Source organism: Bacillus rossius, chromosome 1 (genome assembly GCF_032445375.1).
Source record: "Bacillus rossius redtenbacheri isolate Brsri chromosome 1, Brsri_v3, whole genome shotgun sequence".
In the NCBI taxonomy this organism is placed as follows: Eukaryota; Metazoa; Arthropoda; class Insecta; order Phasmatodea; family Bacillidae; genus Bacillus; species Bacillus rossius.
In genome coordinates this window covers 21,620,463-21,635,612 of record NC_086330.1, presented here as the reverse complement: position 1 = coordinate 21,635,612, position 15,150 = coordinate 21,620,463, and positions in this window count along the sequence as shown.

The window sequence follows — 15,150 nt, the reverse complement described above, 5'->3', positions numbered from 1 at the left end:
TTTTAATTTAAGTACGCAAATTTTAGTTTTGAAAATATGAAGATAGAAAATAATATCGTAGTGTTAATTAAAAGGATATTTTTGTTACGCTACTTTGCATTAAGCTCTGATGACATCATCGCATCGAATTACCCTATCAGCTGAATAAAATTTAACTTCAAAAAACAAAAGTGTAAATTATATTTGTAATTTATTATAACTATTACCATGGGGTGAACAACCCTGAACATGTATTCTACCCCAGTATTAACCATGGAAAGATTACATTGAGAAAAGTAGCGGAATTACAAATTCTGTAGTTCGTCTTTCACTCTGCAGTGTTTAAGTGCGTGGGAGAAATTTTTTCAAAAATTTTGTATCCTCAAAATTTTCTGAGATTGAACCCGGGACTATAAAAATATCAACAATAATTATAAACAATTGTGCCACACCGCTGGAAATCAAATAGGAGACGATTTTTAAGTTATGATTTATTAGGCGCGTTATGAACAAATTATTAAGATGAATTTTTACGATTCCCGCGCACTATGCAATGAAATTATCCCAGGATAACAAAGCTTAACACAATTAAAAATTACATACATTAAATACTTTTCCAAATAATTAAAAATATAATTAAAAGTGAATATCAGTGACATAAATTCTGTTTATAAAACTTTACAATTGATAATAATGTTCGCATGATTGTATTTTGAAGTGTTTTTATATAAGTGATGTTATGTTCATGTATGTATAATTTATTTGCATTATGAATTATATATTGCTACATTACTTTTTAATGTTTAACTTAAATTAATAAATAATAATAAAATCATCAGTTTAATAATTTTATTACAAATTCAAATACATTTCAATTATTTTACTAAATTAAATTAAAATTAATTGTGTACACGTGTTTATATTAATATTGAATAAAGAGTATTATATTTTATTTTTTAACTTTATTGAATTTAGTTTTTCTACCGACTGTATTTATAATATGCAGAATTAAAGATAGTATTTTATTACGCAAGAGTGTATATATGCTAACGTACGTACATAAGTAAACGCAACACTTTTTTTAGTGTATGAAAGTAACACTGTGCCAATCTACTCTTCTCTTTCTTTCCGCAGCCGTATTGTAAGACTCGTAAGCATTCGAGTTGGCTCGATCAACCCAAACAGCGGAGGCACCGTGCACCCAGCATCTCAGATCATCAACCATGCTAGCTACGTTTCAGAACCTGTACCAAACTACGACATATCACTTATCAAGGTAAGGTGGCAGGCTTGATTGTAGGATAATTTGACTGCAAAAAAACTTAAATGTGATTCAGTTTATAGTAAAGACATTGTCACAAAAGTAATCCTTGTTTAATAATAAGGTATCAAATTTTAAGATTTAAATTTTTAAAGAAGATATTTGTAGCCCATTCTTAACTTTAATAAATATTTTTTTATCTACCTGCGAATTTGCATTAACCAACTGTTATACAATAATTTTAAGAATGTTTACTTAAAATTTGCTAAATATATATGCTTGAACAAAACATTATTTAATCTATTAAAATTGTGTTAGGAAGAAAATCTGAGCAAGGTAAATATGAATATTTAAAATTTATAACACTTTCATTGAATTATTCATAAAAATTTAAAAAAACTTAAAAAAAGCCAATTAAAAATGTGCTGGCGTTGCATCGATAAGTTAAAATTTTTAATTAATTTAGTATATTCGTTGACGGTTATTATTGTTGCTTAATTCGTTAAAATTATAGTTACAAACCAAATCTGTGCGAACTATAAATTAGCAATTTAAAAATCAAAAAGTAAACTATGATACTAGGTACAACAGTCTCTCCTACTTAAAAAAGAAATAAATTTTTGGTCAATGAAAACAATATTTGTGAATAATTAGGTAAATAATGTGTTAATTATGTTACTCACTTTTGTTTTATTAAGGTAAAAACTAAATTACTGGCTTCTTTAAATGTTTTAAAAATGTCATTCTACTTATGTGGCTGATAACATGGATACCTAAATATTTAAATGATAATAAATGATGGCGTTAAACTCAGTACATGTGATAGAAATGAAATTTCTTTGGCAATTCAAACCTAGACTCGTAAGAATATCGTAAGGGTTTAACGTCAGAGTTAGAGAAAGAAGTAAGACCATTTTCTAAATAAAAATTAATCATCAAAATTGTAACTCACTTCAAATAACTGCTCAGGATATCAATAATTATTTATCCATCAATAATGATTCATTAACAATAAATATTATTCACTGTTGAAATAAATTATTAAAATAATACGTACTTGAAAGCACACCATTTTATGGCAAGTTTGGCTCGTGGCGCGGTGAACAATAATAATCTTAAACCCCGTTGTGTTGCCCTCTGCCCAATCACTCCCTTACTAGATGCCAGCAATACCCTACCGCCGCGACCCGCCTATCCCTGCAGCGTGGCGGGGTTCAACCTGAGCCGCACGCCGTCACGTGGAGCTCAACCAAGGGAACGAGTTCTCTGCACCGTCCGCAACCTGTTCTGCGTTCTTAGCGTCAGAAATAATGTGTTGCCATGGCTGGCCAATCCCCTCCTAGCACATGATGCATGCTTCACCTCCTGCATGCATCATAACCTGCATGCTTAGAGCATATAGGCTTCGGCCTGAGACGCACTTAGAGTCTTCCCTACCCAGACCCTTCCCAAATACACTTAGTAATTAGTTAGGTTAGGAAAAAAATAAGTAATGTTTCACGAAAACTTTTCGCCCAAAAGACGTTTCACTTAAAAGTTTACTTATAACAAAGGAAAATATGTAAAACTGTAAGTTTTATATGTCGTAACATTATAACGCCATCAATCTAAGCAATAAATATTAAAACGTATTTTGGTTTTCGGCAGGTGGCAACGCCGTTCGCGTACAGCGCCAGTGTGAGGCCCATATCCCTGGCCACTGCGGTGCCGGCGGCCGGAAGCGCCGTGGTGACGTCAGGCTGGGGGGCCACCAGGGAGGAGGGAGCCGGCTCCAACCAGCTGCTGGAGGTGCAGGTGAACGTGATCAGCCACGCGCAGTGCAACGTGCCCTACTCCAACCACATCGCCAACACCATGGTGTGCGCCGGGGAGATGAACGGCGGCAAGGACACGTGCCAGGGCGACTCGGGCGGCCCGCTCGTACACAGCGGCCAGCTGGTGGGGGTTGTCTCCTTCGGGTACGGCTGCGCGCGCAAGGGCTACCCGGGGGTCTACGCCAGCGTGCCCTACTTCAGGTCCTGGATCAAGCAGCACGCCGGCGTGTGATCGTCCTACACCGGTGCTCAACAATCACTCTCTGTAAAGTACTTTTGTACATGAATAAATCTGTTTCTAAGTATCTTAAATTTGTACTCTTTCTATTCATGTGCCAATTTTTATCATAAAAGTGTTCTCATTTTTGATGTGACTATGTCTAATAAATCGATGAACGCCGGCTGCACGCACGAAAAAGTGTCCCGTAACGCACATTGTCCCACTATGGATGTCTCACTACGGATGTGTCCTGTTATGCTCATTGTACGCATGCGTGGCATCTCTCTTCCACTCGATTGGAACAACCATCGATTTGACTTTTCAATCATATCTTTGTCGTTTGAATTATTAATGTAATGTAATTTAACGACCGTCCACCGATTTTCAGCACAATCGGTACGGTTATTTAAAAGTAATGTTGAATATTCAAATACATTTTGAACGAACATTGGTGTTTTACAGTTACACATAATAATTGAAATTACACCCGGGATCTTTTGCACAATGTTTTAAAAAATATTGTTACACATTATAAATAACCTTGGAGTATTTGGGATGCGTATTTGTTATAAAATCGTGTTATAAAAACAAAATAATTTTATTCCACCTACCGTCCTGCCATCTACGTTGACGGACGCGAACCGAATGAATCGCGATATCTATCCCCTATCGCGGGAACCAGGCACTCCACATATTTTCCTTTGTTTATTTATTTATTTATTTATTTATTTATTTATTTTCATATCCTTTGACCCCATTTCTGGGGTATGATACATGTCAAGTACATATAGGAAAAAAAAATATATATATATATATATTTATCGCGAGGGGGGTTATTATTAATAAATTATAAATAAAATTTCGTAGCCGGGGCCACAATTGCATATCATTTTGAGCACTGGAAGAAATAAAAACAAAAATATTCTGACGGATTTTAATCTCTCGTTTTCATTGCTTATTACAACAACAATATCGGCAAAAAGGTAAATTATTTTTGGATTTTAAAAATCTGATTACTAGTATAATTTCAAGTATTTATTATGTTATTATTTAAAAAAGTAGCATCTGTCGCAGGTTCAGTAATAATATGTTATGTTAGATATTTGATTACAGTTTACTTATATGAAAACGTGTTCATAATTTTATTTAAACGAAATGTTAATATGGTTTTCATTGATTAGTACAACAACAATTTCGGCAATAAAGGTTGCATTTTAAAAATATTATTACTAGTATCATTTCAAGTATTTATTCTTTTATTATTAAAAAAAGTAACATCTGTCGGCAAGTGCAGTAGAAATAGGTTATGTTACAATTGACTAAAGAATTATGGTGATTCATATAATGTATTATATATATTAGATTACAGTTTATTTATATGAAAACTTTTTCATATATTATATTTAAACTTTATAGCTAAACACCAGTTTTTAAAATTAATTACAAGTCATCTACACGTGAACTGTTTCGTTGACTGTTTATAAAGGGAAGTGAAAAGTTAATGTGGTTTTCATTGCTTATTACAACAACAATTTCGGCAATAAAGGTTAATTATTCTTGCATTTTAAAAATATAATTACTACTATAATTTCAAGTATTTATTCTTTTATTATTAAAAAAAGTTGAATCTGTCGGCGAGTGCAGTAATAATAGGTTATGTTAGATATTTGATTATAGTTTATTTATATGAAAACTGGTTCATAATTATATCTTAACTTTATAGTTAATGCCAGTTTACAAAATTAATTACAAGTCATCTACACGTGAACTGTTTCGTCGACTGTTTATAAAGTGAAGTGAAAAGTTAATGTGGTTTTCATTGCTTATTACAACAACCATTTCGGCAATAAATGTTAATTATTCTTGCATTTTAAAAATCTTATTACTAGTATAATTTCAAGTATGTATTCCTTTATTATTAAAATAATAATGATTAAATTTTATTCTTAAAAGTATGCAATCATTTCATCAATGTTTTGTTATGACGTCACGTTAAACTATCGTCCATCAACCGACTTTACAGACAACCAATTTTTTTTTTGTACCAAGGAAATTAATTTTCATATTGATGAAATAATGCTTGATGGAATACAAAACTAAGGTATGATTCTTAATTAAATGTATTCAGTCAAAACAAAATTTTCTCAATTTTAAAATCTTATCTTATGTGTAGGGACCGGAAAAATTCACGGGTTCAGTAACCTGCAGGATTAACTCCATAGTTCTACGTACACTCGGTCAAATGCTACCTACTCATTGGCAGCTGCCTTGTGAGACGTTCCAGCGTAGCAGCCTGTGATTCGATAAAGCTTTGGTTGGGTGTATCTCATTGGCCCAGAGTCATCCAGGTGAGTTGTGAGCCAATAGCAGAGGCAGCACTGAGGTATATTGATTTGTATTTTAGCCTATCGCGAAATGAATTCGCGAATTTTTCCGGTCTCTACTCATGTGTAGTTATTATAATTTTTGATTTCATAAAATAGCATTATAATTGTTTTACTTAATAAATATGTCAAGAAGATATAATAATCAATATACATAAATCCAGCATACGCACTTGTAGCATACTCATTATTTATTGTTCGCATTAGTGAATGCAACTTATGCATAGCATAAATTTCTTTGATTAATTATTTTCTGACTTGTTTTGCATATAAAGCCAAACGTAAAGTCTAGAATTCATGATACCTTTGATACATAGCTTAGAATAAAAAATTTTAGAAATTACTTTACAAAATTATTGAATCATATTTTGACGTTAATCGTTTTGTGTGATTAAATAAAATTGTTGCGCTTTTAAGATATATTATTAGTAGTATACAAATGTTCCTCCTGAACAGGGTTCAGGGTGTGGATTGTGATTGTCGGTCCGCCATATTGGATTGTTACGTCATGGCGGCCATCTTGGATGATTGTGACTTTGACCTTTGACCCACAAAATTTGCCAAAATTGGGCAAAATTTGCCCAAAATTCCTCAAAAATGGCCAAAATTTCCATTTTTGTGGGAAAAAAATTCCGCCAAAAAATCTCAAAAAATTCCACAATTCAAAAATAAGGATTTCGAAAATCCTCAAAAGTCGTTTTGCCCTATAAAGAACCAGAATTCCTAAAAACCGCTTAAACATCCATGTGTAAAGCCTCCGGTAAGCCATTTCTAGTAATAAGGATACCATGACCGCCATCTTGGATTATGACGTCACCGTTGCAATTTACGTTACGGCCGCCATCCTTAAAATCTTTATTTGTTATACGATTTTAATGGAAAAAATAAAATTTATAAAAAAATTTAATTAATAAAATATAATAAAAATATAATAAAAATTACTTTTACGACACGAAACTCGGAGTCATCGGTTCGAACCCCGTGAGGGCAAAAAAAATAAAAATGGCGACCGATCCTTCTCCCGTGGTGGGTGCAGGCAGACTGACCCCCACCACTTTGTTAATAGCATATATATGGTCAGGTAACATGACGTCATGTTTTCGTTGCTGGAAGCCATCATCATTGTATCGTTGGCTAGAGTGCGCTGTTGCCATGTTAGTTTAATTCTTATCGGCCAGAAAGCAGTAATCATTTATTATTACTGTGACACTAGCCATCTTGTCATTTGGACGCCATCTTGAAAATCCGTAATTTTAATGCTAGAGATACAGAAAAAAGTTCAAAATTCATTAAATAAATTGGCAATAAATATAATGATTGATTAGATGGACAAAGGTCCTTGGTCCGAAACCAGTAAGAGCAAAAAAACAACAACAGATCCTCCACAGAAGTCACCTACAGACTGATCTACCAAGGTACGTATATCGTCAACTGATATGACGTCATGTCCGCCATCTTGTCTTCATCCAATGGAGACCACCATCTTTTTTCCGTCCGCTAGAGTGTGCCGATACCATGTAAGTATAATGTTCTGGTCACCATACCCTTGTCCTCAACTGTTGACCTTGAACTTTGATCTTGAACTTGAAAATTGACTTTGACCTTGACCTCGAAACTTGACCTGGACCTTAAACTTTGACCTTGACCTTGAAATTTGACATAGACCTTGAAATTAGACCTTTGACCTTGACCTTGAAATTTGACATTTTACCTTGACCTTGTCGACCATCATGGATCCAACATCTTGCATTCAGTACATGCTACAAGGAGCTACGACATGCTAGTGGTCATTACCACCATCTTGTTTTCGTCTGCTGGAGGACACCATCTTGTGCATGTAATCGTCTTACCATCATGCTAGTCTAAGTTTTACGCGCTAGAGTGCAGTAAACATTTATTACTACTGAGGTGCCCGCTATCTTGATTATTTGGGTGCCATCTTGAAATCATGTAATTTTTTATCTAAAAATGTGGGAAAAATTCCAAAATTAATTTTAAAAACTGGCAATCATTCAACATATTAATTCAATCCGCTCCTGTCGATGGTTCGATACTCTATCGATGTATGAATGTTTATTTTTATGTAAAAAAATAATAATTTCCATAAACCATGTTCAAAATTCTTAAAGAGACTTTAAATACTCTATTACCATTATCCTATAAGCCATCAATACGGAAATCTTGGAAAATTCGTAATAATTAACCTAGAAATTCAGGTAAAAGTTCAAAATTCATTAAATAAATTTGCAAACAATATACTGATTAATAAGGTCGACTAAGGTCCTTTGCACGATCCTGGACGAAACTAAAAGAAATTTAATTTAAATACCAGAAAAGTTTAAGGATCGAGAAATAAAACACCACACGTTCTTTTGTAAACATAATATTAATTACACAATTTCTATCCTACTACAGGATCACTTGCGAAAGCCAGCAATCTTAAAAACATTTAGCCCTGCATAGACGTGCAACGACTACTTCTTAGCTCCAACAGCTCCAAATGCTCCATCAGATCCAAATGCTCCAAAGGCTCCAAATGCTCCAAAAGCTCCAAATGCTCCAACAGCTTCAAATGCTCCAAATGCTCCAACTGCCTTTTCTTTCAACAGCTCCAATGATATTGGGCTACAATGCTACCAGTCTAAGAGACTACGAGGCTACAAGGCTAAGAGTCTAAGAAGGATCTAGCTGGTTACGAGTTATACATGGCTACGAGACTGCATGACTAAAAGACCGCAAGGCTACGAAACTAGATGTCTATGAAGCTACAAGGATACAAGTCTACTCGGCTCCAACAACTCCAACACGCAATGTACGCAATGTACGTGCAATACATACAATTTAAGCGCAATAAATGTAATGATTACCCAGTACACACAGGAAACGAAAGGATGAAATAATAAACACACAGGAAAAAACGGAACGTACATACAGTACACACAGTACACACAGGAAACGGAACGTACACACAGTACACACAGGAAACGGAACCAACACACAGGAAACGGAATGATATTTACATACAGTAGCGGAAACACAGGCATAGTTGGAAATTAGAATAAAATCAATAAAAACATTAAATTTTTACTTCCAATCTTTAATTTATTTCTCAACATTACACAAATACAATTAAAAGAAGCCATTATTGTATGTAGCCAGCTTCCCTCAGTTCTTTTAGTATGAAGGATATTTCTTTGAAGCACGAATAGTTTCCTGCACAAAGCGAGCCATGTAGAAGTCTTAGCCGGTCAACCAATATGTTTGGATCTTTCCATGATGTGTAATCAATCTCTTCTACCACCATCTTACTTGCTTGTTTATTATAAATACTTTTAATATCACAATCGTCCCAGTGATCATAATAATCATTATCAGATTTATTTATTATAACACGTCTTTTCCATCGTTTCGGTATCAGGACACCGCCACATTCTACGATCTTGTCAGCTTTAGGTGCTTCATCACAGTCTATGCCTTTGTCAACAGCTTCAGAGTCACTCTAACAATCACTGTAGAAGACATCCTCTTCACCCAGTTTACCGTATGAATTCGATATCGATGATGTCGAAGTGTCTCCAGCGTCTTCTTGCTTCCTTTTTAGGAGTTCATCATTTTTACAAAGAATGGAGGATCTACTAAATATAGGCTTGAATGTATTTTCACTTTTCACGGTGTTGATACTTCCATTATTTTCAGTCTTCCCGAAGTCATCAGCATCCTTCAATTTATGTTCTTCGTCACGATCGGGTGAGCTAATACCATCACGCACAGGACAAGGAAAATTATTGTCGTAATGCAGATCACTCTTCTTTAGTTTAGTGGATCCATCGATGTCCTCTATGCCGTAAGTGGGCTTGGCTTTACATGTTCTATCATGTCTGTTTAAGGTGTCAATTCGTGTTATAACCTGCTACACCGATTACAGCTTAACATTTTGCGTAGTGGGTTTTTAGCACAATCATTCCTCTCATGACGTCTAGCATTCCTTCTCATGACAAAATCCTTGCCACAGTATCTACAGCGGATTCCTTCCGATTCAGCTGCAGATAACAAAACCATGATCCATGGTAGCTTCTGTGACTAATCTTAGATACAAACTGACAGTTTTCTAATTGGAACCATTTTTTAAATATAATTTTTTTAATACTTCATCAGCGAGATTTAAGTTATATAATGCAAAGAAAATTGATGCAAATAGTTCTGCTTGTCAACAACAGGTGTCGACACATTTTTGCTTGCAGGTAAATATTATTTATTTAATGTGGTATGCGGGATGCTCACTAATGATCGCAAAAGAAGGAAGGCTTCGCTAGACATAAAGGAGAAGGAAGTTTGTCTTTCGTGATAGTGTTTCTCTTCCGTCTTATCAGATATTTTTGGACTGAGTAATTTTTTTTTATTTTTTTGAAATCCACCTTATAAAAAAATGTTGTCATTTCTGATTTATACCAGAAATTAACAATTTATTTGCATCACAGGATATAATGAAATAACTCATTAGGTAAAATGTCCTTCATGCGGTGATCAATTTCTCATCTGTAACCATAAGCAGTCGGAGAAAACCATCAGATATCTAGTCAGGAATAATGAGAAGCACTAAAAGAGAACCATCAAAATATTGTCAATAATAATAATCAGGAGCACACGGAGAAAACCACCATTATATTGACAAGAATAATCAGTAGCACACGGAGAAAACCACCATAATATTGACAAGAATAATCAGTAGCACACGGAGAAAACCACCATAATATTGACAAGAATAATCAGTAGCACACGGAGAAAACCACCGTATTATTGACAAGAGTAATCGGAAGCACACGGAGAAAACCGCCTCAAATTTTATTTAATGACATGAAATCAAAGAAAAAATTAATATAAAAATTAAAATAAAAACGAAAAAATACAAAGAATTCTGGCTTGTACTACAACTCTAACGATGCACAACAATGAAATGTTCACAAGCTAGCAGAATCCTTTCTATATTTTCGTTTTTATTTTTATTTTTTTATTTATTTTTTCTTAGATTTCATGTCATTAAAGAAAACTTATGGCGGTTTTCTCCGTGTGCTTCCGATTACTCTTGTCAATGCTATGGTGGTTTTATCCGTGTGCTACTGATTATTCTTGTCAATATTGTGACGTGACTCCGTCAGACGTCCCGCGTACACCTATACACAACACAATAAATAACCTATAACATTGGGGAGGGGGGGGGGGTACTGTAGCTCGTTGGTAGGCATGGTACTCGAGACCAAGTCTTCTCCCTATACAGGAAGTGTAGGGTATAATTTATGTACTGAAAAGAGACATGATTAGTTCATTCAAGCACAGATTTTATTTACTAGGATAACAATAATTAAACAAATATTTAATAAACAAATTAATAATAGATCGGATAACCTATGAATTACTAATAAATAAGTTAACAAATAGATTCACGAATGAATAAATACATTAAATACACATTAAAGTGAAGTCAGCCAGCAAACAATTATCGCTACAACAACATGGCCGTTCTCTCGTCGCCGCAGCTCCGCTGAGGAATAGTATACTTCCCAGTTACCACTACATACATGCTTATAACCAGACGTCGATTTTTCCCAAAACAAAAAAATAATAAATAATAGGGATGGAATAATACTACATTATTTCTTAAAAGATTAAGTACAGGACGAAGATCGTCCAGCCCGAAGCTTAGTCTCCCTATCCATCACAGCCAAACACTTACCCTCTGACTGGAGACGGAGAAAAGTTGTTTCAAACCGACGTGGACCCGGCTTCCAGAGAGGTCCCCAGGCAAAAAGCCTCGGCCCCTCCCTGGAAGGAGGTTTTAACTACGAAATTAGGCCATGCCGGAAAAAAAAAAAAAACGAACACCGGGAAAACTTAGCCACAGGGCAACTGGCTGTCCCCCCTTCCCACAAGTAAAAATGAAAACAAGCGAAGTCGGCTGTTCCTTCTGCGCAGGCGCGAGCGAGTTTCCCCCTCTCCCTCTTGCGCTGCTCGATTGTTTTTTTCAGTCTACGTTTCCAAACTCGGACGCAAGATGGCAACACTAATCAGGACAGAGTCCTCGAAACGAATACACAAAAGCCTCGCGTGGCAGAACAAACAGAACGACAAACAAGAGACTAGCGTAGCGCAGCGGGTTTTTTGGAACAACGTGGTGCAATCCCTCGGCGAGCCCTGGCCAGCGGCCCGCGAGAAAACGCAAACCACGCAGCTTCGCAAAAGCCGCGGTGCCAGTAAACTCTATCGCAGTAACCTATATTCCAATACCCGCGTGTCGAAATCAACCGGGCGAGCCTGGAAACGCGCACGTACACCAACACGTTAACCTAACGAGAAACAAAAGTAAAATAAATTTAAGAAAAAATAGTAATGAAATTTCCAGACCGTGACAATATTATGGTGATTTTCTCCGTGTGCTACTGATTATTCTTGTCAATATAATAATGGTTTTCTCCGTGTGCTCCTGATTATTATTATTGACAATATTTTGATGGTTCTCTTTAAGTGCTTCTCATTATTCCTGACTAGACATCGGATGGTTTTCTCCGACTGCTTCTGGTTATAGATGCGAAATTGATCTCCGCATGAAGGACTTTTTACCTAATGAGTTATTTCATTATATCCTGTGATGCAAATAAATTGTTAATTTCTGGTACTAAATCAGAACTGACAACATTTTTTTATAAGGTGGATTTCAAAAAAATAAAAAACAATACTTAGTCCAAAAATATCTGATAAGATGGAAGAGAAACATTATCACGAAAGACGAACTTCCTTCTCCTTTATGTCTAGCGAAGCCTTCCTTCTTTTGCGATCATTAGTGAGCATCCCGCATACCACATTAAATAAATAATATTTACCTGCAAGCAAAAATGTGTCGACACCTGTTGTTGACAAGCAGAACTATTTGCATCAATTTGCTTTGCATTATATAACTTAACTCTCGCTGATGAAATATAAAAAAAATTATATTTAAAAATGGTTCCAATTGGAAAACTGTCAGTTTGTATCTAACATTAGTCACAGAAGCTCCTATGGATCATGATTTTGTTATCTGCAGCTGAATCGGAAGGAATCTGCTGTAGATACTGTGGCAAGGATTTTGTCATGAGAAGAATGCTAGACGTCATGAGAGGAATGATTGTGCTAAAAACCCACTAGCCCTACGCAAAATTTTAAGCTGTAATCGGTGTAGCAGGTTGTTAACACGAATTGACACCTAAAACAGACATGATAAAACATGTAAAGCCAAGCCCACTTACGGCATAGAGGACATCGATGGATCCATTAGACTAAAGAAGAGTGATCTGCATTACGACAATAATTTTCCTTGTCCTGAACGTGATGGTATTAGCTCACCCGATCGTGACGAAGAACATAAATTGAAGGATGCTGATGGCTTCGGGAAGACTGAAAATAATGGAAGTAACAACACCATGTAAAGTGAGAATACATTCAAGCCTATATTCAGTAGATTATCCATTCTTTGTAAAAATGATGGACTCCTAAAAAGGAAGCAAGGAGACGATGGAGACACTTCGACATCATCGATATCGAATTCATACGGTAAACTGGGTGAAGAGGATGTCTTCTACAGTGATTGTTATAGTGACTCTGAGGCTGTTGACAAAGGCATAGACTGTGATGAAGCACCTAAAGCTGACAAGATCGAATAATGTGGCGGTGTCCTGAGACAGAAACGATGGAAACGATGTGTTATAATAAATAAATCTGATAATGATTATTATGATCATTGGTACTATTGTGATATTAAAAGTATGTATAATAAACAAGCAGGTAATATGGTGGTAGAAGAGATTGATTACACATCATGGAAAGATCCAAACATATTGGTTGACCGGCTAAGACTTCTACATGGCTCGCTTTGTGCAGGAAACTATTCGTGCATCAAAGAAATATCCTTCATACTCAAAGAACTGAGGAAAGCTGGCTACATACAATAATGGCTTCTTTTAATTGTATTTGTGTAATGTTGAGAAATAAATTAAATATTGGAAGTAAAAATGTAATGTTTTATTTATTTTATTCTGATTTCCAACTATGCCTGTGTTTCCGCTACTGTATTTAAATATCATTCCGTTTCCTGTGTGTTCGTTCCGTTTCCTGTGTGTACTATGTGTACGTTCCGTTTCCTGTGTGTACTTGTGTACTGTGTGTACTGTGTGTACGTTCCGTTTCCTGTGGGTACTGTGTGTACGTTCCGTTTCCTGTGTGTACTGTGTGTATGTTCCGTTTCCTGTGTGTACTTTGTGTACGTTCCGTTTTTTTCTGTTTGTGTACTATTTCTTCCTTTCGTTTCCTGTGTGTACTGGGTAATCATTACATTTATTGCGCTTAAATTGCATGTATTGCGCGTACATTGCGTACATTGCGTGTTGGAGTTGTTGGAGCCGAGTAGACTTGTATTCTGGTAGCTTCATAGACATGTAGTTTCGTAGCCATGTATAACTTGTAACCAGCTAGATCCTTTTAGACTCTTAGCCTTGTAGCCTCGTAGTCTCTTAGTCTCGTAGCATTGTAGCCCAATATCATTGGAGCTGTTGAAAGAAAAGGCAGTTGGAATTGTTGGAGCATTTGGAGCTGTTGGAGCATTTGGAGCTTTTGGAGCATTTGGAGCCTTTGGAGCATTTGGATCTGATGGAGCATTTGGAGCTGTTGGAGCTAAGAAGTAGTCGTTGCACGTCTATGCAGGGCTAAATGTTTTTAAGATTGCTGGCTTTCGCAAGTGATCCTGTAGTAAGATAGAAATTGTGTAATAAATATTATGTTTGTAAAAGAATGTGTGGTGTTTTATTTCTCGATCCTTAAACTTTTCTGGTATTTAAATTAAATTTATTTTAGCTTCGTCCAGTATCGTGCGAAGGACCTTAGTCGACCTTATTAATCAGTTTATTGTTTGCAAATTTATTTAATGAATTTTGAACTTTTACCTGAATTTCTAGGTTAATTATTACGAATTTTCCAAGATGTTGGTATTGATGGCTTGTAGGATAATGGTAATACAGTATTTAAAGTCTCTTTAAGAATTTTGAACATGGTTTATGGAAATTATTATTTTTTTACATAAAATTAAACATTCATACATCGATAGAGTATCGAACCATCGACAGGAGCGGATTGAATTAATATGTTGAATGATTGCCAGTTTTTAAAATTAATTTTGGAATTTTTCCCACATTTTTAGCTAAAACATTACATGATTTCAAGATGGCACCCAAATTACAAGATGGCGGGTATCTCAGTAGTAATAAATGTTTACTGCACTCTAGCGCGTAAAACTTAGACTAGCATGATGGTAAGACGATTACATGCACAAGATGGTGTCCTCCAGCAGACGAAAACAAGATGGTGGTAATGACCACTAGCATGTCGTAGCTCCTTGTAGCATGTACTGAATGCAAGATGTTGGATCCATGATGGTCGACAAGGTCAAGGTAAAATGTCAAATTTCAAGGT